Here is a 27,677-nt window from a genome sequence, read left to right as displayed (position 1 = left end):
CTCAAGGGAGTAGAGTAAGTAATGAAGTATTAAATACATTTTTAGTTGGTATTTATTGAAACACAACCATTAATGCATGTCTTTCAAGCAAGCTGTGGAAGCAGTAGTGACCCTGGTCCTCATTACAGCTGAAAGATCCTTGCCAAATGCACCAGAACACATTCATGCAAAAAGACACAAGTCTTTTGGTTTGAGTTTTGATTGGAGCCATGAGGAAGAAGAGAGATCTTTTCAGGGTAGATTTCTGCTTCTTCAGAGGAAAACTCAATGAATTTTCATTCTCACATAGAATACATTGTATTTTTGATACAAATATAGGTGCTAAGTCTAAAGTCAATCACTTAAATGGACACAACTGACAAGAGGTATTGCTACTAATTTCTATTAAAAATTTCAATAAATTGTATTTATAGCTTTGTAACAAAAATTTAAAAATATGATAATCACACAGTCATCTAGAAGTCCAGTATATAATTTGATTTTTATTTGATCACCATGATACTTTTACTCTTAATTACAATCAGGAGTACAATTTAAATCATGCTCCCTGCATTACAGGTTATTAACTCAAAGAAGATTTAATAAAATGACAATATAACCAATCTGAGTCTGAAATAAGTCTTTAAAAAGTAGACCATGAAGAGAAACAGTGAAGAAATACAAGTGGTCATTCTAGATTGCCAGCTGCCTCAGACATTTCTTCTTTCAATCAGTGATACAGTAACATTTATATGCCACAAGAAAAGAACAGTATTTTGAGAAAATAGATTATCAAGTCCAACTTTTGACTGGTCACCACCTTGTCAATCAGACCACGGCGCTAAATGCCATGTCCAGTGATTTCTTGAACACCCCCTCCCTGGGCAGTCTGTTCCAATGCTTAACAAGCCTTTTCATGAAGAAATGCTTCCTGGTGTCTAAACATCTAACATATAGAGATAGTCAAACATACCAAGACTAGACTCCCTATTTAATATTTTTTTCTTTACAACATAAGAATGGTTGTAGTTATTCAGACTCATGGTCAACCACACAGTATCTCACATCCATGACTTGTGACAAGTAGTTGCCTAAGGCAAAGGGAAATAACAGAGGAAGGATACTCTCTCCTCCCTAATATTACTTCAACTACGTGGAAATTTGAAACAGCAAACATTTCCAGAATTCTCCAATAGAACCCACTTCCAAGTACTCTTAAAAATATGTCAGCTATCCAGTCAGAGAGGATCTATGTGAATTTATGCAAAAAAGAAGATATTCAAAGCATTCATTTTCCTGCTTTCACCTGTTAGCAGCTTTCCTCCCTATTGCCTCCTGGGCAATTGCTTAGCTCATTTTTATTCAAAAACCTACAACACAACAAGTAGCAGAGATAATTAGAAAAGAATGTCATCTTCAATTACTCTTATGCTAAATCCTTTGTGTGCTTCAATTCTACTTCTTTTTACCACAGCAGACTTATTCTGCTCCTTCATGACACCAGAATCATCTAATTCCTTAGACCCTTATCAGAAGCATCAAACACACATGTAAAGTGTTAACAAACTGCTGGGTAATCTCTTTCCCAGTGAAATTCAGATTTTCTGTAGTTTGGTTTCAGGGGTTTTTTTGTTTGAAGTGTCCATTTTCTTTTCCTATTTTTCTCCAATCTTAACTCTCTCAGTTTTCCTGTGTCTTCCACCAAAATGATATGGATTATGGATCAGTAAAACAAAAATGGGAAGAGCAGAATAATTACAGCAAAGACTCTCTGTCATCTGATTTTTCATAAGGATACCAGAATTACCATAAGAATTACCATAACTGTCTACCTGGACAATAAATTAATCCATCCAATATTTCACAACACAACCCCAATGGAATAATATTTTACAATATAATACATGTGTTCTATGACAGCTCAGTTTTCTGTGTTGAGTTCCAATGCTTCTAAGAGATTTATTTAATCATAAATGTTGAAAAAATTCCACACCAAACTCACCAAAAAAAGTATAAATACATATTATATCTAGTCACACTTTGTTAGAACAGTGTGTTCCAATAAGGGCTTCAGTAAAACAAAATTATACAACTTGCAGTATCGTTTAAAGCATTTATAATTTCTAGTGCACTAAAGTTGCCAAGAAACCCTGAGAAGCAGATGGGCATTACTGCTGTTAAAATGTAATCAGTTATACCAGAAAAGAATTGTGCCTTTCATACTTACAGAAGAAATATTACAGTTTCCTATAATTTATTTTTTTTATTTTTATTAACAAATATTATAAATGAACTGATTTTTTAAAATCTGTTTTCCTTAGTAGATTCCACTAGTGGCATCACCCCTTCTATTTAAAAGCATGATAAAAAAATAAATAAATCACTATTCTAGGCACCATCTCTTTCAAAGAATTCCCAGCAGCAAGCCACCTGAAACTCTGCCACTAAAGTTTTTCTTACTGATGCCATAAAACAAAGCTTCATTAAAATCTTGATTTGTTTAAAAAATACAAAAATCCTGCAGCTTCAAGACAAGGGATAATTTCTAAAATCTACATTTACTTTCAACTTTCAATACATTTCTTCTTTATATTCTATTATTTTCATGAAATACCACCCATTAAAATCATATCCATTACTATCAATAAATATCATCATTCATCATTATTCACTAGAGAAGCAGACCTCACATCCACTACAGGGTTATAGTATTATAAAAGTGTAAACTATAAAATTTACATGAAATATTATTTCAAAGTCACTGTAAGTAACATAAAATTAAGACTTACCTGAGAATAACCTCCTATACCTGATTACTCCAATGTCATTTTTCTGAACATTGGTCTCACCAAAGAAAGTGCTTGCTTACTTCAAGAACATCTAATAAAGGACTTCCAAATGGGCATATATAGTTTCTACTCTTTAAGTGAGACATAATTTAACATTTTTGAATGTATATATGTATATGTGGATTACCTCAAAATGCTCAATAAATTTTGAAGTTGTGCTATCAGCATGGTCTGCATAGAAGATTATAGTGATTTGGAACACGCACAAAAGAAATGAAATGTCTAAATCAACATGTTTGACATACTTTTATAATGAGCCTCATTACAATTACACAACTATTTTCTGTTATACTAACAGAACATTCATCATCTCCTTTACTTTCAGAAGTAGATCACCTGATGAAAAGAAACCATGTTTTATAACAGAGGCTCCATTTTGTACTCAGCCATCCACATTTGGACCAGTTTCAAAGCCAAGACTGTTAATCAAGGTGTTTCTACAGATAGCAGCATATCTTTGGCTGTTGGAGGTAAATGTCATCTTTAATTCATTAAACAAACAGCACTTCTTTTCTCCTAGGCAGAAAATGCTGTCAGCCATAAAATTTTCAAGATATTTTTTAATACATTTAAGACATTTTTTGCAGGAGTTTTTACTGAGATAACAGGAAAGTGGATGATGAAAAAGGAAGTCTCTGAAGCATGAATATCCATATACTCAATGAATAATATTTTAAAAAAAAGACGGAAAAAAAGGGCACTGAACTATCTGTAAACTGTCCCAACTAATAAACAAAATAGTCTTAAATATTTCTAGAATCTCACTGATTGATGAAGTGCATGAAATTTCTCTCATTACTCATTGTTCCTAAGGCTACTGAAAAGCATGCAGCTGTTTCACAGATCCCATTTGCTGCTAGAAGGTGATTTTTTACACATCCTAGACTAGCCAAATAAGAGCTAAAGCACACAGATAACAGTTAACTTCTGTATTCTAAGATTTAATTTCTTATTTCTATGTCTCTCTGTTAAACATGATACTGCAACACTGTTGCAAAATATGGACTATGTAAAAATCTTTTTAAGAAAGGATGTTCTTTGATTTTTGGTTTTTTAATGCTTTCAAGCCTAATCAACAAGAAGGGAGATCTAATCCGTGAAACAGAGAGCAGCTAACAAACAAGCTCCAAGTGATGTCTATGAGTTAGAAACACAAATTACTTATGGGTAGCATTGCCTTGTTAAGGCACAGAGCTGGACATGCTTCAGCAATCTCAGACCTAGCAGGAGGTTAACAAGGCTTGGGAAGTAGGATGCCCACTGAAAGTGGACACAAAAATTGCAGAATTTATAGACCACCTGGCAGAGCTCCCAAGATGAGGAAGAAACTAATAAACCCAACCCAGCAACTGTGCTGAAATGGGCTCCAACTGCCTAAAAGGTAATTCCAGCAGGAGGAGATTGTGACCACTGGAAGAAGATACACACCAACTCAAAAAAAGAGAAAGCCTGAGCATGTGGAGTAATCAGCATGGGAAATGAGAGAATCATTAACCAACATAAGATAGAATACTAATAAATAAGAGAACTATGCAACTTGTAGCCAATGTAGAAAACTAATTCACTAGTTTGCTAAAATGTACAAATAATAAAAATTTTTGATAGTTGATTATTGGCTGTCTGCACATAAGCAACAAATATGATTTTTGCAGACAACACCCTTCCCACTCCCCACTCCCTGCAGGGGAAAGGGAAAAAATGGTCCTTGATAACTACCCCCAAAAAACTGAATTCAAATTGTAGAAAACAGGTGACAGGGAAGATATGCTATTCCTCAAGAGGCAGATGAAACAAATCTTCTACAAAGACAAAGGACAGAATAACAAAGCTTCCCTCTGCATACACAACCTATTCCATCTGAGGGTAGATTTCATGGAACACTGCTCCATACAAATACCCAAGAGGAAGCAAAGCCTGACTTTTCTGAAGATACTCAAAGTTTCTGGATGAACAAAACTACAGCTTAACTTCCAGTTTCTTCCCATCACACAAGTGGTCATGTCTCTGTAAGAGATATTTTAACTGCATAGATGCATTATTTTGCAAGCATTTAATTTTAATGTTTGTCTCTATTTTGAAGTGGCAATTAACAAGACAGGCTTTACCAAAAAGCAGTTCTCTGAAGTATACCAGAGTCAAATGTAGAAGTTGTATGCATTAAGCACAACAATGGGAATGGGCAATTCTGTTCACTGATGATGCAGACATCTGCTCATGTGAGATACATGTTGTCCTGCAGGTACCACAGCTGCAAGATAGTGCCTGTGGCTTCCTCTGTGCTTCTGCACAGCCCTGCCAGCTCTTGATGGCTGGGCCTCTCTGGTCTGCAAATCCTTCCTCTTCTACCCAAGCACACTTTCCGCGTGGGCTGACAGAAGGGTACTGAGACAGGAGTCTTTTGCTGCCATTATGCAGGATGCCTGCAGTGTGGCAGGAGACCATTTGACAAATCACAGAGGCATGAGTCTTGTGCTCCCCTCTGAGACTTGATGTCTGTGTGACTGGAAAAAAAGACAGAGATTCCTTAACAATAAGGCTGAGATAAGGCATAAAGCATGATACCCATAATCCAGCTGACAAATGCATTCATACATTGAGTCACTCAAAAAAGCACATAATGAAAAAGCAAAGTATATATTTTCATAACCCCCAGCTGAATGGAAATGGAAAATAATTGCATTAAAGTACTATTTAAATAACTAGATAATTGTTCAAAGTTATTGGGTCTTTCCAACTGTACATTCCTAATCCAGATGGAGAAAGAAGCATTTGACACTAAGGTGTAAGGGTACACTTTTTGACCTGCAGTTTCAGTGACAAAACCAGAATTGCATGCCCAAATAGGTGTTTGAAGGTGCTATCTGCATTACTCCAGCACTACTCAGGAAGAGGCTAATTCTCTCCTAGGACATCTTTACTTCACAAACTTTCAAAAATGCAATTTAAGAAATTGTAACTGAGCATAATTAAAACACTCAGCATGCAAACAGGTAAGTATTGCATTACATTTAGATTAGTTTATCCTGCAAATACAGCATCCTTGAAACTGTAAAAGAAACATGAGGTATCAAAATACAATCTTTCTCAAAATTCTAAAATAATTTTTAAATGAAAGAGAGTTAAGTGGAATCTTTTACAAATAATTATAAAGGCATTCTACTGAGGTTTTTTTCTCCAGTTGCCAATGTTGCAGCAGTAAATCCTCAGGACAGAAAAAAGCCCTCAACCGAACACCAAAACAAAACAGAACATCCTCCTTCTGAGACACAATTCCAGTCCTGGCTCCACAAGTGGGCAGAGATAAACTTCAGCTCCCAGGATTCTTTAATTGAATAGTGAAGTGCTGACTAAAATGCAAAAGAATGAATTTCAACAAAGAATGCCCCTACATCTATAAAAAACAGCAAGATAAAGTACTTATGATGGAGAGACATTTGTAAGTTTCTCATCTTTCCTGATTTTTCTGCCTTTCAGTGTGCACTCTCAGTGGTAACTTATTCACTGATGCTCCCCTTCCAAAAGAGAGCTGGATTCCTTTATGCTTTAGACTTCCTTATCTATTGTTAGAACTAGCTTTTAAGTAGCCTGTGAGAGTGAATTCATTATTTCATTAATTCTTAGTTCTGGCAAAGGTTCCAGTAGGTGCTTTTAAGCTAGTAAAATGATAGGATTAAAATGCATAAACCATAAAAGGTTACTTAATAGACTGGACAGAAACAGAGAATTTGGAAAAGAAAACTAAATTCCAGTATCTTTAATATAATGAATTCATTACTTAATGGGCTAGATTTTAAACTGTAGCACTGCAGTAGTCCTTAATTGTCTCCTAATTGTTAGGCAAGTTAGATTATATTTTTTATGTACAGAATTCACTTGAAAAAAGCCTATAAAATGAGTCTTTAGAAAAATCTGCATACAGTCTGAAAGCAGGAAAAAAGGACTTCCTTTTCCTGAATAATACGTGTATGAAAGCAGAGATACAGCAGATTATTGAGGTTTTCCACCTCTCCTGGAAGACTTCTGTAGATCATTCCTCTCTTACTAGGAAACCAGCAAATTTTGTGTCTTTTGTGGGACGGCTCTGCCCTTCTGTAGAATACAAACACCAAGCTCATTTGCCACATCACACGACCAAGAATGAACCACACAAGATCATTATGAAACCACCTGAATTACAGACATGTGTTCTTCAGCCACATGACTATCTGCTGGGTGACATCTACACACATGGCTCACAAACAACACTCATTAACCTAGGAAAAAGCCTACAGGAAACTAATAACTTTTCAGATAAATCTGAAACTTAAAATTTGAACCTTAGCTCAACTGGAGGCTGATCAACAGAATTTCAGTGAAATTAACTTTTATCTATTAGAAAAAAAAAGGACATAAAATTTTATATTAGTGAAAGTCCAGAAAGCTTTTTCAATTTCAGTAATTTTGCAACCATAGAATAATTTTTAAGGGAAATGTTTTCAAAATTATATAAGACATGAAGTATGAAGAAAGGGGACCTATTGCTGATTGCTTTCTGGAAACAAGCTGTACCTAGGCATTTATAGATAATAGCTTATACAATTTGCAAACCATGGGCTTTTAAAAAAATGCAAACCCTGATCTGTACTTCCATTTAAATCTTCCCTTCATAAATGTATACTTCCCCTACCTAATCTCTAATATATTGAAGATCAACATAGTACATGTCTTGGAAAAAAGAAAAGCTTTTGCAACAACTTATCCCAACAACCCAGACTATATTAATACTATTAGTTTTATGCTGCTGTTCTGAGATGCAACTGACATCAAACCTTATCTTTTACCCACTGTTTCAATTGTCACTGAAAAAGAGGGAGATCTTTCAGAGGATTTCTAGCAAAACCTTTTAACTAAGGTGAGTTGAATAGCTCCAGAGAACTGCCTTACAGATTTCAAAGTAAATGTGGACAGACTGCAGTTTACCCAAAGCCTGCAACATTAAAGAACTCCTTTCCATGATTCCCCTCATCTGAAGTGTACTATTGAAGAACAGCACCAAGCTAATATCAAGATAGGATTCTGTTCAGATATTTACTCCTAAGAAGAGTTGCATAGATGAGACAGAGTAACTTCTCACAGCTATGAAGTCTGCAAAGGATGCAAAATTTTCCTTTAATTTTTACTTATTACGGAAAAGACAAAATCTTTTACAATGAGAATCACAACAAGACACAAAAACTAGAAAGCAACCAACCCTTGATGCTTAAATTAATCCTCCAGGTCTAATAAACCTCAGAAAATCAAAGCTCCATGAATTCAGGGAATGGAGAAAGTAACAAAATATGACAGAAGTACAAATGCAGACTTCTGTAAAACCTAGAAAAAGAAATGCTATTTGCAAACACTGTAAGTATGTAGCACTTTCAAAATAATTTCTTTATAGAGCAGTTAAGTGGGTTTTCTTGCAACATTTATAGCATTTTGACTGTTAAGTCTTATACTCAGTTGGGAAAAAGCTCTCAAAAGCAATTTTCTGGATATGATTTTAAAGCCATGCTATAGAAAACAGTTAACAATTAAACCAATTCTGGCAGAGAAGTGGAAAACACTTAAAGAAGTGAAGCAATAAAAGGGCAATGAATTCTCTGGACATAGGATATCCAGGCTGAATATTTCTGAATCAAAGAGGAAGTCTGTGCTGAAGGCATCAATGAGCGTCTAGAAAACTATTTATATTCTCAATTGAGAAGTACCTACAACCTTTCCTTAGAATAAGATAAACAAAAACCTTCTAACTAGGATGATTAAATTAGATATATTTTCCTTTAAAAGCAAAAATCAAAGAAATTTATCTTTGAAATGAACAGCTGTGATCACTACAGACCATTGAAATCTAATTAGTCTTTCTTTTAAAGTTACACCTTGTTACAGAAGTTTTACAAACATCAACCAAGGTGATACAAATGTCTAAATAGCTGCCACTATATTTTATTACAACGAAGTAGAACTGTAGATTAACTAAAGGAAATAAAAACAGGCTTCAAATTTAAGCAATTTTATGTAAGTGAAGACTTCGAAGTAAATTTAAACCAATTTGGGATTAAAAAACAGTATGAAAGTTTTGGGGCTTTTTTTATAATATACTGTTATACTGTCTCCTACAGCAAAAGCACATAATTTTGTTTTAGGGGCAAGTTTCTTGCAATACATTTGGCAATAAATAGGCAAAAAAAAAAAAGCAAAGAAAAATCCCATGAATCCTCACAAGTATATAATTCATAATTATTCAGGGCAGCAAGTTTGTGCTGTGCGTGCCTTGCAAATTTGCCTGAAATAAATGTGTTTAAATAAAACCCCAGAATCTATTTGGGTGAAATCTTGTCTTTAAAAGATCCCCTTATCATAGGCTTAGTGAAATCACTCAAGGAGTTACAGAACACCTTCAGCAAATTATGAAACTGCTTTGACATGTTTCCCAGGTTAAACAATTTCCAGATTTCAGAAAGTTGTATTGTAGTTACGCACAATTCCCTGCTAAAACTGTATAAGAGGAAGTGCATCTACAATGAATAACTGATTTTTTTCAATACCAGAAACAGACTCACCCTCTACTTCCTGCCTTGCGAAAACCATCCACCACTTATTGCTAGTCTTTATTTAACATAAAAATAATTATAAAAGTATTGAAGATGTCCAACACTTATTTCTTAATGAGACATGAAACTCTGTTATTAAAAAGGTTATCATTTTCCTGCTTCCCAGAAAAGCGCCATGTTCACACTAACCTTTTAACTAACAGGAACAGATGGGTCTAACTGGATACAGGCGTGATGGGGCATTGTGGCAGAGCAAAAGAACATGTTGATTCTCATACCTCTGGCAGATGGGAACCAGTCAAAATTAATTTTAGACTAAAAATGTTTTGCTGCTTCTCAGTAAAAAAAAAAGAAAATAAAAAACCCACTTGGAACAATATGCTATTTTATACATATCATCAGGGCTCAGACAACAGCAGCTTTCACAAAGTTGGTACCATACATTAAAACCAATTACATAGACTTACTGTATGCCATTTTTAAGTCTGTGAATAAATTAGAAATTCCTGAAAACAGTAGCTTATAATGGAAGTGCTGACACAACCTTAACTACAGCAGTAAATGTGCTGCTATTATGAAGTTGTTATGGCAACTAGAAAGATCAAACTGAGAGAGAAAGGAAGAATACGCATAAGCAAAACTTCAAAATCTTTGACGTGGTCCCCCACAAACTCTTTCAGATTTTGTGGCATGGCCACAGTGTTATTGCTCCTTACCTTTATAAAAAACAAAACAAAACAAAGCAAAACAAACAAACAACCCAAAAAACCTGCAAAACTTGCCTTTAACACAGGTGAGCAGTAGGGTTGCCAAAATAGTGTAAAATCCAAAACAAATCCAAGGTCATAATCCATTTTGCTCATGAACAGTCTAAAAAAATAGAGTCAATTGAAAGATATCTGGCCAGCATCTGGTAAGCACATATTCATCAGATAACACAAGTTAACAAACAACAATTATGCAAAACTGTTCAGTCTTCCAAACAGTTCCATAATTTGTCACCAATCTAAATAGTTTAGTAACAGCAACCTGCTGTAATTTGGATGAATCAAACAGACAGCACATTCACAAATACTGATCCATTAATTAAAGTGTAATTAAAAATATAATTGAAGCTCATATATTTGTGAAACAATCATTACTTACCCTTTCTAATACTGTGTTAAACAAAAGCAGAAATTGTTGGCTGTTTCTAATATTGAAATAATGTGGGAAAAAAAATACCAAGGCAGTAAAATTTTAATACACAAAAATCTCAAAGTATGATTTCTAAAACAAATTCATTAGAATCTGTGTCAGCACCCCAGTTACCTTTCTCAAAAAAAAAAAAAAATTAATAGTTTAACTACAAGTCTCATTCTTGCAAAATTTCACTGAAAAAAATTTCCAACAAAATGTTAGTAGCAACCAACAGCAATAGAATTAATGTTAAATTATCATTATTAGGAGTAGCAGTATACATTTTTATTACACCATTCTGTCCAAACGTCATCTACTAGCAACACTTTGACTTGAAAAGTAGAAAACAAACTATTTCTCTGTCTTTTCAAAGAATTTCATATTAAAGCCACTTTGTCTCGAATCTAGCTTTACTGCCGTAACTAAAATCTAGGAAACACAAAAGCCCTCAGATGTCTGACATGATAAGAGTTGTGCTAAGTACTTTTACTCACTCATTTCCTAGGTAACAAAAATGCCTTTTCTTCTAAGCTATCTCATTCCATTTCTCTTTTGAGCTTGTTGATCTATATAATTTTCCAGACTATGGAAAATACTGATTTAATGACAAGATAATCAATTTTAAGAAATGGCTAAGTATCTACTTTCACTGAGAGCTAGCAGATATTGCTGTTAAATTAAAAATAATTTTAAGATTCAGGTTGACATGTTCTTAAGTCAAAAATTATTCAGTGTTAATTATCCAACTGATTTCAAAATTTTAAAACTTTGAATACTGTTTTTTATTTTCAGACACAATGTATTCTATATTAAACATTGAAAAATACAGTTTTGCAGATGAACTTCATTTAGCTGGAAGGTAATCAAATGTCCCATTGACAAAAGAGAATTATTTAATCTGCATTAATCAATAATTATTGATATAAGATCACAACAAATACACACAAACACACACACTCCAAAAAAAAAAGGGATAAAAGAAGGCAAAAGAGTGTTTTGTTCATAAAGGCAAGAAATACTTCTAGGCAACAAAAGCAGAAATAATGATGACATTTTCTTCAGAACATTAGTTCTTCAGCAATTTAAAAATTCTGATAAATACACCACTTTTCTCTGAAAAGCAACCACTAGTTATCAACTTGCTTGAAGCAGATAATCTTACAGCTCTCTAAAAGCTGAATGACAAAATTCAGAAAAAGGGTAAAAATAGGATTTCCATGTGCATAGCTGTTTGTTAGATAAAAGGTAAATACTTGATAGAATTCTCAAAAAGAAGAATGTTTATAAGTGTTCTCTAACTTTATGTCTTCTTTTAGGGTTTTTTCAAATTAATTTGCAATAAATTTACAACATTAGTGATTATCATGCATTTAATACCTTGTTAAAATTGTTCATTAAGATACAGCTTTACTGATCACTCAGTCTTATTAGAAAAATGTTTTTTCCAATATATTTGATGAATTACTTTCATACAGTGGGAGTAATATTTGGCCTTTAGGATTTGAAGAATCCATAATTATTAATCGTGAATGGACTAACACAGACAATACATGGCTTAATACTATTTGCAAAGCTACCAGTTTTGCTACTGTAAATATTAAGTATCACTGTGAGATTGCAATGAAATTTCAGTGAGCTTTTAAATCAAATGCTCATGCACTTAAAATGCAAAATGTTTTTAAGAAAGCATTCTGTTCACTTCTTATATAACTTTTTAAAAGCACTCTTCTTAAAGCAGGTAAGTGCATTATTCACCCTAGATCAAATTTACAGGTGCAGAGTTTCAACCTATTTTTAACTAAAGCTACATAGTAGCTTTTTGTGCATAAGACCACTCAAAACATAGGATCTGAAACAGAAGTCTGTCCAAGTACAGAACTTTTGCCTCACTACAAAGTTAACTTTTCAGCTGTCACAAAGTTATGCAGAAGACAACACGTCCCTGATCCAAATTAAACAAAGTAGAGGGATGTAGCCAGTGCCCTGTGATTCCTTACTAGAGGCTATAGGTGTGAGAGCTTCATGTCAACTGATGTTATTCATGGACATGGAATCCCTCATCAGGCCACCCTGTGAGTCCAAGATAACCCAGCTCTGCCAGGAAGTAGTCCCCTAGTGCAGCACTGGCTGTCACACAGTAGATATCCAGTCACAAGATGGATGGAGGCCCTTTGGAGTGCTCAGTGGGGATGCTTGAAGCTTTTGCTACTTCAGTCATACTAGCAACATTCTCCACCACAGATGTTACACATCCACTTTAGTCATGCAGCTTATATATAACTTATTCCTGTTGCAGATTGACCAAAAAGAAAAGATTTTTAGAACACCATGCTAAAAATACAATTCTTTGTGCTATATTCAAGGCTGAAAATTTTAACCACCTTCATCTTCAGTGTTTGAATTCATAACACCAAACATGTGTTATCCCAGACTAAAGTTGCACACCAAGATGTCAGATTTATTGTCATGCCCTAAATGTTAACATGCTGCTTTATCCAAGTTATCCTCATCCTCATCTCCAGGTGTGAGACAGCAGAATACTTCTGATACTAACACACACATAGCTCAGTTTACCTTGTCCTGAAGAGGCGAAAAACGTGGGAGATATATATATATATATATATATATATATATATATATATATATATATATGTATAAAATCTTTTGTTCTTCAGGGGATAATCACAGGGGATATTTGAGTCCTCTGTTTTGGGATTTGCAAAGGGGGAAGCAGACCAGGCTATTGTTTGTCTCCCAGAAGATTATCTGAGAATATAGGTTGTGCCTTGTCAGATTTCAATTACTTGCAAGGTTTTCACAAGAATCAACACTTTTATGAAATACAGTAATAAATTTAGGACACTTTCAGTTCAGCTTGGGCACCAACTCCATGCACAGACTGTATATGTGAAGACAGAAATAATGAGAGAGAAAGTGTTAATATTATTTCAGAAAGTATGCCTCATTCCAGTACTTTCAGCATGGACTTTATATCATCTACTCATTGTATCCTTGGCAACTCGACTTGTTATCTAAAGAGACAAAATTGACAACTTAGATTTAAAGTTACAGCCATCATATATTTCTAGGCTTGGATTTGGTCTGGAGCTAGATAGAATACAAGCTAGAGACCAAAAATATTCCAAAAGTTATTTGATGTGATATAAGGGCATAATAGTGCTCATGATTTTTGACTGGATAAACTAGAAGAAGCTTTATCCAGATGCTCTCCATCATCCCATAATAAGGAAGATGAAGATAAGTTTTCCTCTTCAGCAATGAGAGAAGTTCCTCATACTTAGAGTAAACATGTACAAACCAGCAGAAGCAGCCCTTTCTCCCAACACCTTTTTGGTGGGTTTACATTTCACCCTGGTTTTAAAGGAGTCATCATCTTATCTCTTCTTCACTTCAAGGTACAGAAAGCAAAAAAAGAAATAAATTTATTGTAAATATTTTCTTGTTAATAAATTTAAAAAGAAAAGTTACACTAAAGATTCTGGGAGGAAAAAAAACCTCTCTATTTTGAGGAAAAGTTCTAAACATTGCATTATTTTCCCCACAATCATCATACGTTGCCCTTAACAACATTGATACTGTGAATGAAGATTTTATCCATCATACTTTATATTTATGAAGACTTATCCTACACTGAAGTGAGTTCTTCAAAATATATTAATTTTTTCCATATTAGCCTTGAGAGAGCAGTTCCTCAACATTAAATCACAGAATTTAAATTTCAAAATTAATTAGAAATGGATTTGTGAGTGTCTATAATACAAAGTGTGTGATGAGTTTGAGCATAATCTTCATACAGAGAATCCTTTAGAAAGCATTTTTTTAAATGTTAAAGTTTCCTTTTGCAGAGGAAAAAAAAAGAAATGTGTGGGTTTAATCTATAAATTAAATTACAAATGAAAACCTACAAAACAACAGCCAGGCTCCCCAAATGAAAGGCTACGTGAAGCAAAACACAAACCATGATTTTTAAAGCAGATCCGTTAGAACATCTTTTTTATAAAAAGCAAGCTTTGAATAGACCTTAACCTGACTGGAGTTTTTAACCCTATGAATGACATCCACCCTGTCAAAACAGCTCTGGTCTGTTTTACCTGATCATATCCCAAAACAGCAGGTTTTTTCCTGGTTTGTTTCTTAATGACAAGCTGTTAAAACACAGAGAACCTATCAAACCTAGTATTATCCTCTGCTGCTTTTTTCTTCTAGTACACACTGCCGTCCATCAGAAGAAATAATTAATGGTTCTATTATGCATGAAAGTGTCATCCTGTCAATTCAGTGACTGGTTTGAATAGCTCATATCTGCCACTCATTGATGCCATGTGTGCTTACTGTCCTGAGAGATGACAAAACACTACACCCTTTAGGATTTCCCCCCCCCTCTCTCTAAAGCAGCATTTCACATCTGTGTCTGACAGAAGCATGAGGAGCTGAGAGAGGCAGACCTTCATCATCCTTCACAGAATTATGTTGCATGGATTAAAAGTTAAGATCTTGATGTCTACTGATCCTGCATATTTCCTACAAAAATCTAAAATGTGAAGCCTACCAAAATGTGAAGGGAAATAACTTTTCAGTGTTTGAATAGCACCAGAAAACAGATGGAATTTACTGCATAGCAAATACTTAAATTATTTTTTAGATGGGTGCTGAATACTTGAGTTGACTGGGGTCGGTGCATTTGCCTTTTTTTAATATGTTTTTTGGTTGGGAGGGAAAGATGCAAAGTTCACAGGTCCTTTTTGTTACCTGAGCAGGGCAGAATTAACAAAAATCCTGAATGTAGAGGAACTCAGATACTGAAGATACCTGGAAATAAACTGGAAACAACCAATACCACAAGAGCAAAGCAGCAGTGAACAAGAAGACGCTGTGAAAAAGAAATCACAAGACGAGAGTGCACAATGCATTTCAAATAGAAAAAAGCTTCCTATCTGCTGAGTGAGTCTCAGTATATTCTGACAGAGCACAGACAAAGCTTCAATCAAGTATCTCCTAGGTAAGTTTTTATTTCATATTTGATTGCTTATCACATCAACATATACTTTAATGTATTAAAAATAACTCAAGTAATTTCAAATTCTTTATACTAACACTGAAGTTTAAATTTTTCGATGTCAGATGTTTGATGTTCTTAGATTTCCTATACTGTAAAAATAACATCTCTCTTTTGATGCTAAGGTTTTTCAAAGGAAAAACTCTTAAATGATCTCTTGACTTATACCAGAGTGAAATATTTCCTAAGATTTAAACCTTCAAAATATTTTAATACATATTTCCATGCATGGCTGTTTAAGAAATTTTTTTTTTAAAAGCCATATTTCTGTTAATAGTACCATGAAACATTTACTACACTTCATTATCTATTTAATCTGGCAAAGCAAACAACATTTTGCACCACAGCAGCAGATGTAAGAGGATATCTTTTATTACAGAATAATAAACCTCTGTTTATATAAAAGAATATTAAATACAGCTAGAAGTGTTGATCAGTTATTTATGAAAGGTAAACCTACATCACAGTGAGGAAACAGCACCATGTTAATGCACCCCAAGGTACTGTGTACAGAGTGTCAATAAGAAGACTGGACATCCATCCCCAAGTTAAACTATAAAAAAGAAGGTGCAGGTCATCTCATTTTTTTCCCTCATTTACAGCATTCATGTGAATCACATAGACATGAATTCTACATGAAAATAGCATGCAGAACATTTCAGAATGAGATTCTACCATCTATTAGGGCTTGAAAAATGAACACTATACCTTTTAATCAAAAAATTACACTTAAAAGTCATAGAGAAAGACACATTTGCTCAGATACAAAAACCTCCCCCAACTCTTGAAATTCAAAAAGCATTAAGAATTTTACATCATTGAACATACCATTTATATTATCACACTGGTCAATTCTGTAAACAATAGCAGCTTTGAAAAACTACATCTTTGCTACTACTGTCTTTTATTGTTTTCGCACAGTTTTTTCTATTTATTAAGATGCAATATTTCTTCTAGCATTGTTTTAAGTACCTCTTCTACTTCTCTCTGTATCACTTCCCTTGTTTCTATTTAGGACATCTGATTATATGATATTCTTATTTAATACAACCGTCAGTTCTTTCTGGGTTTTTTTCTTATGTTTTGCTAACTTACTAAAACAATATCTCTCTTGCTTGATGGTTGCTAAAGGCAGACTAATTTGCCATTCACAAATACCCATTATGAACCCTTCATTTATGTACAAAGAATTCTAGCAAGTGCTAAAAACTGAACTTACTTGCCAAAGACTGGTAGAATAGTATGAGACTAAAAAACTCAAGTTGATATGAGACAAGGCTCATCGTAGTATGAGGAGGCAACAACATACTCCCAAAATAATGACAGATATGTGAAACAACTTCTGCAAGAAAGAGGTCACCTCATGCATATTAATGTGGTGTACTTTATATATCTGAAACTTGTTCTACTAATCACACTTTTCACTGTCATGGCAGGGGGGAAAACCCATTTGTCTAAACATACTTAAGTCTTCTGCTTAATACAGGCAAAGACATTTCTATTATTCTAACCCTTTCCCATTTTCCCATTTGCTGTATTTAATGAGAACTTGATGGAATTTTTGCTAGTGCACCCATAACTCAGCCATTTTGTTGTTGACAGGTTCCAGCACTCTCTGTATTTCCCCAGTTTCTGTCCTTTTTCTCTCAATTATTTTTTCCCATGTCTCACTTCACATATCACCCTGATCCAGTAAGAATTCCTCCTGCCTCCTCACAGCTCCTATACAACATGCACTGATAATTTGTCTCACATCCAACACACCAGGAAAAAAAATCATAAGTGAGGAAGCAGGTTCTGTACAATATAAACTAAAATAATATGGCTGTAAGTTTCAATAGAACCAGCTCACAATTTCCATAACTTGAACCATCAAAGCCTACTATAAGTCAATAATATTTGCAACAAGCAGCAAATGCAATACAGCTTCTGTCAGCTGACTTCAGAAGACAGCTTTGTATCTGCTAGATGTGGTTCAGAGTTGGATATTAAAAAAGAGAGAAAAATAAGAACTGGAATTCAGCCCTTTTTTTCACAAAGTACTGTTGTCACACTACAAGTTTGTTAACTTGAATGTTTTCTGAGTTTTTCCTTCTCTTTTGTAAAAGATACTGCTTATCATGGCTTAAAAATAAAACAAAACAAACACCCCCTCCCAAAAAAAAACCAACACTCCAAACTGTAAATATGCCAGCTAACCAACATCCTTATTTAAAAAAAATCAGGTGATTATTCAAAGATCTCAAAAGGCTTACTCAAAAGTTTGTATTTTAGAAACTTCTGAACTGAGAACTGCACTTAAGGCTTTGTGACTTAAGAACTGCATTAACTCTATTGTAAATATGAGAGGGCTAAGAACAAGTGGAAAGCTTACTTGTAGGAAGAAAACTGGATACAACTAATATTTTTTTCAATATGTAATATTTTTAAAAGGTGGATTTTTTTCAGATGTATTCACTAATATTTTTAAGTCATCAAGACAAATGCTATTTTAAGTATTATTTCTCTCACTTATCCTCAAAGTATTCGGATGTATTAACTAAATGAACAGTTTATTATTAGTTCCAAAACCTAACCTCCCATGAAGCCAGAAATAAATATCAAAGAATCACAGAATATGCTGAGTTGGACAAGGATCACTGAGTCCAACTACTTCCCCTGTACAGGACCATTCCCAAGAATCACACCGGGTGCCCAAGAGTGACAAAGTACTTTCCAAAATATATAATTATGTAAAATAATATCACCTGAAGGCAGTAAGTCAATATTTATTTTTCCACCTTTATCATAATCAGTTGTTTAAGGATCACTAAGCATCTGACAAGGATATCTTTTCATTTCCACTCTGTATTGAGTTGCTTGTATATATGAAATGAATAAACCACATCACAAAATAACAACAGGCAATTGCCCAAAGAGAGCACATCTGCTTAGCAAATGGCACATGTGGTCCATACATGTGGGACCCCCTTCCCAATTAATTCAACAAGTAACAAATACTAAAGTGGTAAGGTATGGTTTAATAAGCCTTTTTAAAATTGTGTGAATTAGGCACAAACTAAAAGTGCCAACTGCCTGTTCTGGGCAGTTATCAGCTAAAAGAAATCCACAAATAGGAGCTCAGACTTGGAGGTACGTGTATTGCTGAGCTGTTGGCCTGTCTTCTGCATTCACTTTCATGTCTATCAAGACCACTATATTACAGGTAAAACATAAGGTACATTTACACTTCCATTCTCTTATTAAAAGAACTTATATAAGCTAATAGAAAGTAAGGAGAGAAATCCAGAACTTATGCTCCTATAGTTAAATCACTGATGCTGTAAGTCTATTTCACCTGGAGTTACAAAGGAACACAAAATTCACCACGGCCATTTACATCTCTCTCAAGCCCTTCATTAAATAATCCTCTGACTCCAAAAATTACTGTAATGAGAAAAAAGGCACTAAAACACTTCAAAACATTTGCACTATAAATATACGAGGGTAGTATTATCCAGTACTGCCAACCAGGTGGAAAGAGCTATATTTCAAAAAGCCAACCTGACTGATATTGATTACATTCATATATATCTATTTTTCATCTGCATTCATTTTTTTCATATATATTAATATATAGAGAGTTGATGGTTTTGGGTTTTTTGTTGTTGTTGTGCAGTTTTTTTGTTGTTTGTTTGTTGGGGTTTTTTATTGTTTTTTGGGGTTTTTTTTTGGTTGGTTGGGGGATGTTTGTTTGGGGGTTGTTCGTTTGTTTGGGGTTTTTTAATAAATAAGCAGAGCCAGTTCACACAAAACCAGTATATGACTAGAGGTGACAATGCACAGAGCAGACATTCAGGCCTCTATAAGTACTAACTCTGATTTAAAACAGAAGGACGAGGGCCTACATACATTTATATACTGGCATATATATATATTTTTATATTTTTCACAAACATTTTAAACTGGCAGATATAAACTTATTTGGGAAGGATCTGATACAGAGCAGCATCTGCATAAAAGGAAGCTTTGTTACAGCAGATGCAACTGTATGTTCCTGGCAACTCAACCTGCAGCCCAACAGCCTCGACAGACATCTGCTCAGCTCATTCCTCTTTGTTTGTAATACCAGGTCTGGACCAACTTTTAGGTCCTGCAAGGGCTGCCTCCACACTTTAAATCTCAATTAACCAAGCCTGTTAGCTTTTCCATTCTTTTTTTTTTCCCAGAACTGAAATCAAATTAATGGATCTACAGTAACCTAAATAGTTCCATTTGATAGGATGTATTCACTTCTAGAAAGACATTCCCTAGCGTTCTTCAATATTCCTGACACTATGAGACATTAAAAATATCCATTTGTATAGTCTGCCTCAATAACAGTATTGATGCTTTACAAGGAATTCAGCTTGCTATTCTTCTGTTACACACTTATATATCAATCAGTGGTGAAGCCAGCAAGCATGCTAAAAATCTTAAAATTACAGAAAAGTGAATTCTTTATGGGACCTCAATACCTTCCAACCATTTCGAACTAACACCATATCAAACTTTAAATATTAATTTAATGATTCTGCAGCTTGCAAACAGGGAAGAAAGAAGCACATCACTTGGGAAAGGTCACCAGAAGCTCCCTACAGCCCCAAATTCTGCACAACAATAACCAAGAGCGTGAGTCTAGAGATCACTGAAAGCAGAGCACACACAGGGATACTTCCTCAGTATTATTCTGCCTGCCTCCAGCTATTTGCAGTTCAGGGATTTTTTGAGCCTGACATAATGCCTTATTTATAAGATAATCCTCAAAGTATTTTTCCAGTCGTTTTTGAACCAGCAAGAAGCTTCAGTTTCCACAAGATCCTATGACAAATTTCCATATTTAATTATGAGTTACACCAAAAATACCTTTGCTTTGAATTTGCTGCCAGATAGCTCCATTCAATATTCCCTACTTCTTCCACTAGCAGAGACAATAATAATTTCTTATTTATCATATTAATCGTTCCATGATTTCATAGAAGGCTATGGCATAATATTTTCATCTGTCTTTGCAGTTGAAAACCTCTTATTTTACTCTACTCATATCATTCTTAGCCATGCCTTATATGTAAATTCTTCCATACTGTTGGTTGCCCTGCTGGCCTTTGTTGTATCTTCTCAATACTACTGTTTCCTTGTGGAGCTTCTGGGATCCAAAGTACAAAAAGCTACACAATGTGCCTGTGTCACTGACTTATATGGTGACATCATATAAAATTTTCTATTTTCTTCTCTATTCTTTTCCCCGTTTCTGCAGTTCACTTGCTTTCAACTAAGGAGGAATAACTATGATCTCAGATGACTTTAAATCTATAGGGACTGTTTACATGCACACACGCACATACTGTACTTCACTTAATCTTCATCTGCAGAGAATTTAATATGTCATTTTTGTGGAGTTTTTTTCCTGCAACTCTCTGTAATCCTCAGGCTACACAGAATTAGAGGAAAAATAAGATACACACTTTTAAAAGTGAAGGCAACAACACATCAGATCAATGCAAGAGCTTTAGGTGATTCTCCACCACTGAAATTCATAAAATCACAGAACGGTTAGGGTTGGAAAGGATCTCTGGAGATCACCTTGTGCAAACTCCCTGCTAAACAAGATTCACCTAAAATGGGTTGCACAAGAACTGGTCCAGGCATGTTTCGAATATCTCCAGAGAAGGGAGACTCTACAGTCTCTCTAGGCAACAGTTCCAGTGTCCTGGCACCCTTGAAATAGTTTTTTTCTCATATTCAGATGAAACTTCCTGTGTTTCAGTTTATAACTGTTGCCCCTTGTCTTGTCACTGGTCATTTGAAAAAAGAGTCTGGCCCCATCCTCTTGTCACTTGTCCTTCAGATATTTTCGTATGCACGGATGAGGTCCCATCTCAGTCATCTCTTTTGCAGGTTAAACAGGCCCAGTTCCCTCAGCCTTTTCTCATAAGAGATGCTGTCTTGCTGCCCCTTCACTGGACTTGCTCCAGTAACTCCCTGTCTCTCTTGTCCTGAGGAGCCCAGAACTGGACACAGAACTCCAGGTCAGGCTCTCCAGGGCTGAATAGAGGGGCAGGATCCCCACCCTTGATCTGTTGGCCACGCTCTTCCTAATGCAGCTCAGGATCCCATGGTCCTTCTTGGCCACAAGGACACACTGCTGGCTCAGGGACAGTTTGCTGTTCACCAGGACCCCCAGGCCCTTCTCTACAGAGCTGCTTCCTAGCAGGTCAGCCCTGTGCTGGTCAATGGGGTTATTCTTCCCCTGCTGCAGGATCTTACACTTATCTTTGTTGAGTTTCATTAGGTTCCCCTCTGCCCAACCCTCAAGCCTGTCTAGGTCAGCACAGCACTCTGGAGTATCAGTCACTCCCCACAGTTTGGTATTCTGTCCCTCCATGCAGGTCATTGATCAGTAAGTTCGAGAAGACCCAGTACCAAGCCATGGGACCAGCTACAGCCCACTAACTAGTCTCTATGGCACTGATCACAACCCTCCAAGGTCTGCCATCATGCCAATTCTCAATCCACCTCTCCACTCACTCATCCAGCCTGCATTTCCTGAGTTTAACTCTGAGGATGCTAGGGAACACATGTCAAAAGCCATGTCGAAGTCAAAGCAGACATGTTTAAATCAAGACTGACAAGAGCTTTTGACAGCAGCTGTAGTAAGAGATGTGCCTTAAGTCAAACAGTAACTAGTTCACTACTTGCTTTGATGACTGCTCATGTTATTCATAAAAGTTCAGCCAATCACAAAGGGTTTCCTTGGCTTTGTAATCTATGAATTTTAGTGGCTATGCTGGGGTTAGCCTTTCATCTAAGATTTAGAGAACCTTGCCAACTATCTTTCAAGTCAGTAAGGAATTTGAGCTAGAGAAAGAAACAAGAGAAAGTTTCCCTTCCTCAATTTTCACCCAAACTTGACTGAAACTGTTTTTTTTTAATTATGCTTGCTATTTCACATGTTTTGCAAGTTAAAAATTGAAGGAACTATACTTGATGTTTCTTGGTAATATTTTATCTCTAAAATCTAAAAGCAAATAATGGCAAATATTATTTCATTAACAATTAAATTATATATGTTTTAAAAACATGTTGCAAAGAGAGGAGAAAATGGAATAATTTCTAAGTTTAGTTGAGACCAGCTCTCACAACAGAGAGAAAATTGGTTTTTTTAATTCACGCTAAAATTTGGACCATAAATATTCTTTTCCCCTACTGAGCAAGTTTGTAAAAACAGGTCTTTAATTCATACTCCCCATTTTGCATCCCAGATGGGTTGGTTCTACGGTTCACTTCTTCAGATTCCTATAGTCACTGAAGCAGTAGAAAATGGTAGTATGTTAAAATACTTTAAAGAAGAAAAAATTGCAAATAGAAACCCCCAAAAGAACAAAAGACTCTTCTATTACTAAATGAGCAGACAAAAGAAAGTTCACATGCACTGAAACAGGTAAACTGTTCTGAAGCACAGGCACTAAACACAAATAATCACTAGGGGTTTTTTGTTGTTGAATTGGGTTTTTTAAACAAAAAGATAACATGATCAAACATTTTAGACAGTTTCAAATGCTTTGTCTCTAGTTAAATGTTACTTTACACAGAGATATTTATAAAGACCAATTTTTTTTTGACAAGCTAAACTATGCTTGTAAGATAAAGATATGAGACCTGATGTTTTCAGATCACATTTCTACAAGTTAATTTAGTCATCTCATATTTGTAGGCAATTTTCCTCTAAGAGGCTAGATTTTTCCTCCTGAAGATTTCTACTCCTCCTTCTTATTCTTCCTCCTCCTTTTTTTATAATCAAATACAGCTCAGAGAAATAAAATTGTCTGTGAGACAGAAACAGGATACATAAAACTAAGAGTAAGGAAACAATTAATAAGGCATTATGAAAGGAATAACAAAAGAAACATAAAAGGGGCAGACAGAACCATGTGGAGTTACACAAAAGAAAATTTAAAGCAAGAAAGGCTGTAGGCACTTATTTGCATTAGAAAATTTACTTGTTGTCAATATTCTAACTGCAAATGTACATTAAGATGAATCAGAAGTAGGCATCTGGATTTAATCCAACTTAACCCAATACACATGCATGCTACCACCCTTACTATTATCAATAGCAATTCTAGTATTTTACTGATTCTGCAAGATCTTTCCCTTCTCACCAGCTGCTCCATTTCATGTTTCTGCCAGCTTTTTTGCACCATTCATGCAGTCCAATCAGGCAATGAGATCCATATCTGGTGATGGGCCAAAATCCATAGTATCACTGAAGTGTCTTTCAGACTTTTTTCTTCAGAAGAGGGGAGGTGATCTTAGTTTATTATCAAGGCCAGAAACAAAATATAAAGTAATTTCAAATTCTGTCATGCCAAATTCTATTTTCTATCAACTTTTGAAACATTAAGCACACCTAGAAGGAAAAAAACCAAACTAACAAGCCACCCTTGTAAGGAAGTCAGGGAAGAAGTGCTATTTTCCATTAGAACCACTTTCTGTATTTCCTAGGGCATTGGAAAGTTTACAGTGAACACAGCAAAGAGAGTATCTTTACCTGAATAATATAAATTGTATAGACTTGCTGTCTGGAACTGTTACTCTTACACCCCTAGCACTTTATTTATTAAAAAAAAATCTAACTCAGATTACCTCCTATTACCAGTGAACTGTTAATTTATAACACTTGGCTTTCCAAAACTTCCTTTCTGCCAGCATTTTCCCAGCAGAAGGTTAACCAAGTGTCTTGAATAAAGGCCACTAGCCTTTATGACACAAAAATCAATAGAATTATATAATGATTTTAAATCATTCCCATCTTGAAATAGTTCTTCCACCGTGCCCCATTTCATAGCAAGCTGATATACAATTTTCAGCGACACATTTTCTGTATATTGAAGCACATATATATATTCAGTCAAAGAAACTCATATTATCACAGACTGTTTCCAGTTAACAGTATAAAAAGAAGAGATCACTTTTATAATCCAAATTATCTGCAGCATATTCAGAAATACCATGCTTTGTAAACTCATACAATGAGTGTGTACTGTCAAAGGAAGGTCATCTGATTCACATTCCAGTAAAGGTTGAAAATTAGTCAGAATCAAAGAAAATATAATTCTTCCCCACTTGCACCCTATTCTTACCCTCAAACATGAATTTTATTAAAAGAGTTTTTAGTTCACAATTTTACACATGCAAGGGCTTGGTTTGCAAGAAAGGACAACAAAGGAATACAAAGAATTCCCTTGAGGCTGGATTAGACAGTTAATACAACTCTTGTTTTAAAACAAGCTTTGGCAAGGCTCAATATATCTTTGACATTCTTCAGGAAAATTACTCAAATCTAGACAAAAAACAAGCTGTTTCAGGAAAAAAATAATCTTTGAAGTGCTAAGAAGAACCATCTTCTGATACAACACCCATAAACACTGATGATGCCACTTCCCTGATGAGCTGAGAGTGAACAATAAATAGGCAAAAGAACATAGAACAGATGAGGAACTAACAAGTGATTTGGACAAAAATATGAGGCAGGGGAAGGGTAAACAGAAAGCCTAGACTAGAAGTTGGATGTAGGAACCAGGAATTCTTGAGCAATAGGATGAGACCAAAGAAAAGAACAACCTCAAAATTAATGGGTGTGACTAAAGTACACTAAAACCAAAAGCATTAAAAGAAGAGAAGGACAAGGAGAGTCCAAGCCATCAAGACCAGATTTGAGGAGAAATTTCAGGATTACACATGGAATAAGAAGAAAGGAGGAACTATAAATGAGATTAAGGAAGAAACAGGCACTCCATATCCTTTAGAACACTATCTACTTCACAGCCCTTCTTTGACTCCAAAACTGATGCTTAGAAACAGCACTGTTCCTTGCAAATGAATTTCTGACACTATTTCTAGAACAGGTTTCACCATCTCTTCTGATGGTGGTTCACATGCAGGCTGATCTCAACACTTCTTTGGAACATCAATCAATGAACAAGGAAACATTCCTATCACACTTATTTTGTTTGTTAACAGATACTAGGAATAAATGCACACTTATGAGAAACAGAACAGCAAATGCAGTCTGGTTTCTACAATTAGTTTAATTTGCTACATCTGACAGTCTTATCATTTTTACCATAAACAAAAACTTCTAGCTTTAGAAAACTCTGTAGAATTTCTGTTTCTATTTTGTTTCTCTCTCTAATATAAACTGCTGAGAGAGGGAACAAAAATATTACGATTAAAACAAACACAGCTCCTCCAAATCAATCAACATCTTTTAGTATTACCATAGAAGTGATATCTATTAATGTCATTATTGGAAAAGAAACAGTACTTTATCAATAAGAAAAAAAATGTTTCTACTTTAAAAAGTCTACAGTCTAATTCAGGTGATTTAATAGTGGTCAGAATTTAACAGAATCAAAATGTAAAAAGGAAACCAAAAGAAAAGAAAAATCAAATCAATCAAAAGTCCTACGCAGCAATAATGAAAATAAAAAAGTTTTTAAAAACTCCAAGTAGGGAATGGAACAAAATAAATAAAAAGCAGTAAAAGCAGGAGAAAAGTGAACAAGAATGTCATGGCAATAACACTCTGAACTTTGGAAATGAATACTAGAATAAGAAATACCAGAATGACTCTGAATACCAGAGTCATTCAGTTTTGGTGAGGGGATTTCAGTGGCAGAAATGTCAGAGATGATGTGGCAGAAACACAGATGACCAAGAGGAGGCCTAGTCAGGAAGAACAGTTTTAGGGGCTTTGTAAAAAAAAAGGAAATTATTAAACTAGAGAAACAATCAGGTGAATAGACATTTTTATCTACATCTTAAACCTACAAATTCAAGTAGTGTACATGAGAACAGCAAGACACAAATGAGAACAAATTGCTCCACATTTAAACAAACTGATTTGTGATTTCATATCAAAACATACTTCAACACAATTCAGCAGAATTCCCATCAATATCAAGTAGCAGCAAAAGATTAAGAACCCAGAGTTAGAGAAGGATATTGGTCAGAAAATCTTTTAAATCCAAAAATCTGGAACTTCACAAATAAATGACTGTACTCAACATGTGAAAAGTTAAAAGAATGGGGAAAAGCTTACCACATTGATTTTAATGGGAATAAAATTTAACCCCCTTTAGTCTGTGAATCTTACTCTATTCAATTCTAAATCATAAAGCATCCAAATTTCTCTGAAATACTGAAACCCTTCAGATTTTTTAAATTACTTACCAGTAAATATACAGTATTACCATTGATACTTAAAGCCACATAGCTCTAAGACATCAGAATGTTGAAATGAAGATATGTTATCCTACATTTATATTCAAATCATGGAGTCATGTTATACTTCCACACTTCAATCATAGTTTGGGTTATATTTTAGATAAAACTTAGGAGGGATAAAGGCACATATATGAAAGCATACATAATGAGCGAAGATTACCTATTACAGGAAAACACATTTATCAAGAAAATGTAATTAATACTTAAAATCTGGCATGTCTTATTTTTAGTTCAGACAAAGAAAAAAAAAGAAAAAAGACAGCTTGGCTTGTCTGATTAGAAAAAAAAAAAAAGAGATGAATTTCTGTAATGTTAGGAACAGTTTAGGAAGAAGCACTGAGCAGATGGAGAACCAGCTTTCACTGATGCCAAGTCCTGTGATTTCAATGCAAATCTTTATTGTGGAAAGGTTTTTTTCTGTTTGTTTGGGACAAGAAAAGGAGTACAGGAGAGACCATTTTTTTATTGATTTCAGATGCCTACAGGTACATAAGCAAGAAGTAGTATCTCTTAGGTCTAGTAACAAGTCCAAAGTTGCAGACAGCCCTGTTGCAAATAAAACATATGCAAATGGAAATGAGACCACTTGGATATGAACCCTCCACAGATGGGAAATGTTATCTACAAGAGGACCATCAAAAAGGAAATGAAAGTTCTGATGTGCTGAAATGAGGCTGGAAGGAAAAGCAGTATAGGAGAGCATGTCATGGAAAC

General features: G+C 34.9%; 2 protein-coding genes across 4 annotated transcripts in view; one reads left to right on the top strand and one right to left on the bottom strand.

Moving 5' to 3' along the window:
- Positions 1 to 27,677, bottom strand: part of AVEN (apoptosis and caspase activation inhibitor) — an 85,592-nt gene that overhangs the window by 32,368 nt on the left and 25,547 nt on the right. The window lies entirely within an intron of this gene.
- The window catches only part of CHRM5 (cholinergic receptor muscarinic 5), a 49,800-nt gene continuing 36,843 nt past the window's right edge, over positions 14,721 to 27,677 (top strand). Inside the window, exons 1-2 of one of the 3 annotated variants that reach the window (XR_013182810.1) lie at positions 14,721 to 15,599; positions 18,323 to 18,935. The gene's annotated coding sequence lies outside the window, so the exon portion shown is untranslated. Of the gene's footprint in view, positions 15,600 to 18,322; positions 18,936 to 27,677 lie in introns of those variants that run through there. The other 2 variants (XM_077180354.1, XR_013182809.1) reach the window with 2 other exon arrangements.

This window comes from Agelaius phoeniceus, chromosome 6 (genome assembly GCF_051311805.1).
Source record: "Agelaius phoeniceus isolate bAgePho1 chromosome 6, bAgePho1.hap1, whole genome shotgun sequence".
Taxonomy (NCBI): domain Eukaryota; kingdom Metazoa; phylum Chordata; class Aves; order Passeriformes; family Icteridae; genus Agelaius; species Agelaius phoeniceus.
The sequence above is the reverse complement of the archived record's forward strand: the minus strand, read 5'-3'. Positions and strand labels throughout refer to the sequence as shown.